The sequence below is a fragment of the Ovis aries genome, chromosome 21 (assembly GCF_016772045.2).
Source record: "Ovis aries strain OAR_USU_Benz2616 breed Rambouillet chromosome 21, ARS-UI_Ramb_v3.0, whole genome shotgun sequence".
Classification (NCBI taxonomy): domain Eukaryota; kingdom Metazoa; phylum Chordata; class Mammalia; order Artiodactyla; family Bovidae; genus Ovis; species Ovis aries.
The window spans coordinates 41,891,143-41,896,902 of record NC_056074.1 but is presented as its reverse complement, the minus strand read 5'-3'; positions in this window follow the sequence as shown (position 1 = coordinate 41,896,902).

Genomic DNA, 5,760 nt, shown 5'->3' with positions numbered 1-5,760 from the left:
TATATATAAAATAAACCTCAAGGTCCTACTATACAGCACAGGGAACTATAGGCAATATCTTATGATAAACTGTAATGGAAATTATTTGAAAAATATATACGTAAAACTCAACATTGTGACTCAACTATGTTGTTGTTCGGTCACTAAGTCGTGTCCAACTCTGCGACCCCATGGACTGCAGCACGCCAGGCTTGCAGGTCCTTCACCATTTCCCAGAGCTCGCTTAATCTCATGTCCATTGAGTTGGTGATGGCATCCAACCATCTCATCTTCTGTCACCCCCTTCTCTTCCTGCCCTCAATCTTTCCCAGCATCTGAGTCTTTTCCAATGAGTCGACTCTTTGCATCAGATGGCCAAAGTATTGGAGCTTCAGCTTCATTATCAGTCCTTCCAATGAATAGTCAGGGTTAATTGCCTTCAGGATTGACTGGTTGGATCTCTTTGCCGTCTAAGGGCCTCTCAACTATCCTTCAATCTAAAAAAAAATAATAATAAAATACATGTATAAAAACACCTTCTGAGACACAGAAGCTGGACCTCAGCCAAGGGAATTGAACTTTCAGGATCCCCTAATGCTGTCCTTCCCAGAGCAGGAGGCCCCACACCTCCTGGCAGGAAGCATTTGGGTCTCCAGAAACTGCCCCTCATAGCTGGGGGCTGCTGATCAGGCCCCCCTTCCTTCCCAGGAGGCTCAGCGGCCTGGGCAGGCCCCTCGAACAAAGGCTGTGGCTTCTGACTCATAAAGTGGGTCCCCGAGGCCCCTGCCCTGGGAGAAGCAGGGAGCAGGGACCCTAAGGCGGGCAGACACACTCACTCCACCACTGCAGGCCGCGGGATCGGCCAAGTCGCTGAGCTTCCCGGAGCCCAGGTCTCACCCTGCAGCCTCCGCAGGTCTCCAGAGTCCCGCCCCGGGACCCTAACGCTGAGGCAGCCAGAGCACGGGTTGGAGAGGAATTTGCAGGGACAGAGCACTGCAGAAGGGATTGAGTTTATGAAGAGCGGGGGACAGAGATGACGAGGGCGCTGCAAATGCAGCCCGCCAACCCCCTGACAGACCAGGGAGAGTTGAAAGTTTTCTCCTGTTAGTCGCCAGTTTTATAGCCTCAAGACAAAATTCCTGCTAAGAGGTTAGGTGATTGGTTAGGGCGTAGAGAGAGACTGCTGAGGTGTGCATTCTAGCCTAATTTGGGGTCAGGAAGCCTACAGTGATGATGGGCAGGGGTAGGGGGGCTTTGGGCAACAAAGGGGATCTGTTGGGCCCAGACCAGACCTTGTTTCTGGGTTCCATGTCAGTGGCCTTGGTACAAGTCCTCCCACCTGTGGCCTTGGGGCAGGACTCAGCACCTAAAGGAGGTCTCTGCCCTCCCTTTGCCGAGGCTCCAGATCCCTGGAGGGCACTAGCAGGGCCCCCCACCCCTTCGGGTGACCCAGCCTCAGATTGCAACCCCATCCACCCCCGCCAGCTACCCTACGGAGGTGCCAGCACCCTGACAGGCTCCACAGGCCCCGCCGTCTGGGTGGAGGGTGGGACGGCAGGAAGCATGTGAGCTGGGCGCTGCAGAGAGGGCTGGCCTGGAGGGAGCTCTGGCTGCTGGGCTGGCTCTGGAGCCAGGCTGAGACCTCCTGGGAGGACAAGGGCTGTGCCGGGGTCCAGCCCCCGCAGGATCCAGGGGAACCTAAAGGAAAAACGGTGTCGGCGGATGATTTAGAGAGAGATAAGGAAAGAATATTGTAGATAAGAAAATAGAGGAGAGAAAGAGGCTGATATTTTTTGGTTTACATAGAAAGCCAATAAAACTTCGAGACAAGAAGTTCGCCCTGTTCATAGAGGCCACAGGTGCCTTCTCGGTCTCCTGAGGGAGTGAAGACGCAGAACGTCTTTTCGTTTAGGTCTTAGAAACCTGGGCAGATAAATGAACTCAGGGAGCCTCTATGTTTTAAGGGATCAGCCTGAAAAAGAAAGTAAGAGAGAAAAAAAAGAGAAAAAAGAAAAACACGGGGTGACCAAGCTTTTTCAAGTGAGGCCCATTGTTTTTATTTTTAAAAGGGTCTTTTATACCTTTACTTGTACATAGAGGGAAATGAAAGATGCAAAGTCATACAGAGTCAGCCCAAACATTATATCTGTTTTGTCTTTATCGAAACCAGGATTTTTTTGCAAACCTTTCCCATAAACAATATTGTGTACATTATGTTTTGTCCTTGGAGGCCTGTGAACATTTTATGACCCTCTTTTGATAAAGGCTTCTTAACCAGAAAACTTATTTTCCCTTGAAATGTTTTTTCTTATATTTCTAATCTATGTCAGGCTCAAAAAGTATTAAACAGAGTTACATTCTCACGAAGCAAAGGTGCAGTGAGTTACAAGAAAGAACCAATTAGCTCAAAAGTCTGATGTGGTTAAATTCAAGGCTACACTTGTTTTTTTTACATTCCAACTATGTTAACTAATGCACTCCCAGGTGCAGAGTGGATAAGAGATATGGGAACTTAGCAACAAGCATTGGCCCCAATAATGAAATCTTACATTAGCACTACTCTAATAACTTTTAACTCTTTGAAAGGCTCTATATTTTAGGCTTTCCGTGCTTCTCACAGTTGGGAGGATGTAAATAATCATATGCGTAGCTGCAAAAGTCTGGATATACCTGCCAAGCAAGTTATAATGCTAACAGAGGGGTTTTAATTGGAAATATTCCTCTCATGTCCAGGAGACTTATTAGCTATAGTCCTAAATTAATTTTCTCCAGAGAAAGGTGATCAGGGTTAGCCCCCTGTTAATGTCAGAGGAGTTAGTGAAAGTCATGAAGTAGTAAAACAGACAGATTCTGGTTTTGGGAGTAGATGCTCGAGAAAGCCTAGGGAGCCCGTTGAGTTCTGAAGCCTTGCTTAACAGTTCTCTTCCACATGACCTTGTCATGGGTGGGATCTCCCGTGGTGGCTCCCGGCAGGGCTGGTCGTAAAGAAGGCCTGGGACCAGCCGCCCGGGGGGAGACCCAGACTCAGGGCCCCAGCATGGGCAGCCAGCAGGCGCTGGGGACATAGTATTCATCCTGCCCTCCCTGTGCCTTGAGACCAGCAGGACGACGGTGGGCTCAGATTGGACGCCTGCCGGTTCGGGCCCTAACGCAGCGGACCAGGACACCCAGGTGAGGAAGGAGCTGGTGCCGACACGACTAAGGTCCGGGTCTACGTCGCGGTGGCAGCAGGCCCCTGGGACAGGCAGTGCGGAGGAGCTGGGTCTCTGCAGCTCCCCCGGGACCCGCGGCTGGTGCCCGGCCATGTAGATGCCAGCCATCTCATTGCCGCGGTGGCCCTGGTCACTGCCGGGGGGCGGGGGGCAGGGCTTCTCAGGACATCGCCAGTGTGGGGGCGGCTCACCTGGAGGGTGGAGCTGCTCAGGCAACCTTGGCACTGGCGCGGGCCCAGTGCTGTGGAGGGCAGGAGGGGGCGCCTTGACAGCCTGGACACCCCTCCCTCACCGTGGGAGCGAGAGGGCGTGGAGCAGGCACCGCCCAGTTCGTCCGGTGGGAGGGGCAATTACCGAACCGTCTCTTCCATTAAACCCTCCCATGGATTCTGTGAGCATCCCTATGCGCATTAGCAGGAAGTCCAGCGTCTCCCTCTCTCCATCTCCCCTTCCTCGCTGTTATAGGAACTGGGCCTTCCTGCTTCTACACCTAGCGAGGAGGAGGTTGGCAAGAAGGGGCAGCCCACCAGCCGCAGCTCTGTAGGGTCCGCCACATGGGGTCGCTGTTGAGCAACACCCCTGCCCTCCAGGGGCCCTCAGGTCCTGCAGCCCCAGAGTTCCCCAGGGAGAGCTGGACCTTATATAAGGCTGAACGCCAAAGAATTGATGATTTGAATTGTGGTGCTGGAGAAGACTCTTGAGAGTCCCTTGGACTACAAGGAGATCAAACCAGTCAATCCTAAAGGAAATCAACACTGAATATTCACTGGAAGGGCTGATGCTGAAGCTGAAACTCCAATACTTTGGGCACCTGATGTGAAGAGCCGATTGAATGGAAAAGACCCTGATGCTGGGAAAGATTGAAGGCGGGAGGAGAAGAGGGCAACAGAGGATGAGGAGGTTGGACGGCATCACCAACTCGGTGGACATGAGCTTGAGAAAACTTTGGGAGAGAGTGAAGGACAGGGAACCCGGTGTACTGCAGTCCAAGGGGTGGCAAAGCTTCGGACACGACTGGGCAGCTGAGCAGCAGCAGCAAAGCCCCTCAGCTGGCCTTCAGAGAGGGGAGGAGCTTCCACGAGCACCATCTGCGGGCACTGGCCCACCCGCCCCGTGCGCCTGAGCCCAGGGAACAGCCGGAGCAGCCTCCTCTGTGGGTTTCTATCTCAGGGGCCTCCACCTCCTTCCTTTGTCAGCCCTGCTCATCCCTCCTGGAGCAGCTGAGATCTGGCTCCCACAGCAGGCCGAGTCCCCAGCCGAGGGCACAGCAAAATGGGGGTGCAAAGAGAAATATTACAAAGGGGCTGACATGTCAAAAATATGATCCTTTTTAAAGGACCAAATAACAATGACAAGAAAAAGTCAGAACTTGGCTGGACTTCTCTGCTCTTATTACAGCTTCAGGTTTTATTTTGAGGTGTTACGTTACTTGCAACATTATGGTGGAGGAAACACCGTCCTCTCAGTGTTTTGGGCTAAAGACCCATCTTCCCTGCAGATGCTAAATAATAGTGATTTCTGCCACAATTTAAAATTTTATTTAATACACTTTTATATTGTAGTTACTACGTGTCAGACACTGTTTTTTGTTGTTGTTGTTGTTTTTGCTGGGTTTTTTGTTGTTGTTGAATTGTTTTATGGTCTGGATTGTTCAGCTTATAGGATCTCAACTCCCCAGGAATCGAACCTGAGCCCACCATAGTGAAAGCACTGGGTCTTAGTCACTGGACTGCCAGGGAATTCCCCCCAAGCCCTGCTTTAAGCACTGTTAGCTGTTAATTTAAACCTCAGGATGATAGGAGGAGATCGTATAATCCCAGTTTTACTGAGGGTTGGGAAGGCTGAGACCCAGAGATGTTGAATGACTTGCTCAAGGTCACACAGCTAGCAAGGCCTTGAAGCCAGACTTCGCCGTCTGTGCCTGTGGCCACTAGGGCACACAAGGGCAAGCATCTTTCTGAGGTGACCGGGGTCTCCATCTCTAGACACACAGCCAGCTGGCGTCTCAGCAGACACCCTGTTGCATTGACTGAGGAGGTGAGGGGCGGGTGGGCAGGGCCATCAGTGAAGGGCATCTCTTGGCTGTCCCTGCTGGGTTTCCCCCTCTGGGGCCAGGGCAGAAGTTGGCCCCAGCAGCCTTGGCCCCTGGGTTCTCTCCCAGGACCAAGCCTTCTGGCCACTGTGACTTGTCTTCCAGATGTTCAGTGGTGAGGACGTGCTCTGTGAGGGGGAGCCCACTGCATACCCCATTTCATCAACACGGTGCCAACCGTGAGAGGGGCATTGTCTTCATCCAAACTGAGAAGCTCACGTTCTCCGGGCCTGCCCTGCCCACCTGGCCCCCCACCCCAGCCTGGGTCCCCAACCCAGGCCAGGCCTGTCCGGCCTCAGACCTCCCTTCTGAACAGTGGGTCTTGAGACACAATCTGCAGCCCAGGGCCCCCCTTTGCCCCCCACTGTGTGCCGCATTTCTTGCCAAACCTGCACCTCCATGCCTCAGTTTCCCATTCTATAAAATGGAAGGTGTCCAGGGGCGCACGGCTCCTGTCCTCTCTCCTGTGGGAGAGGA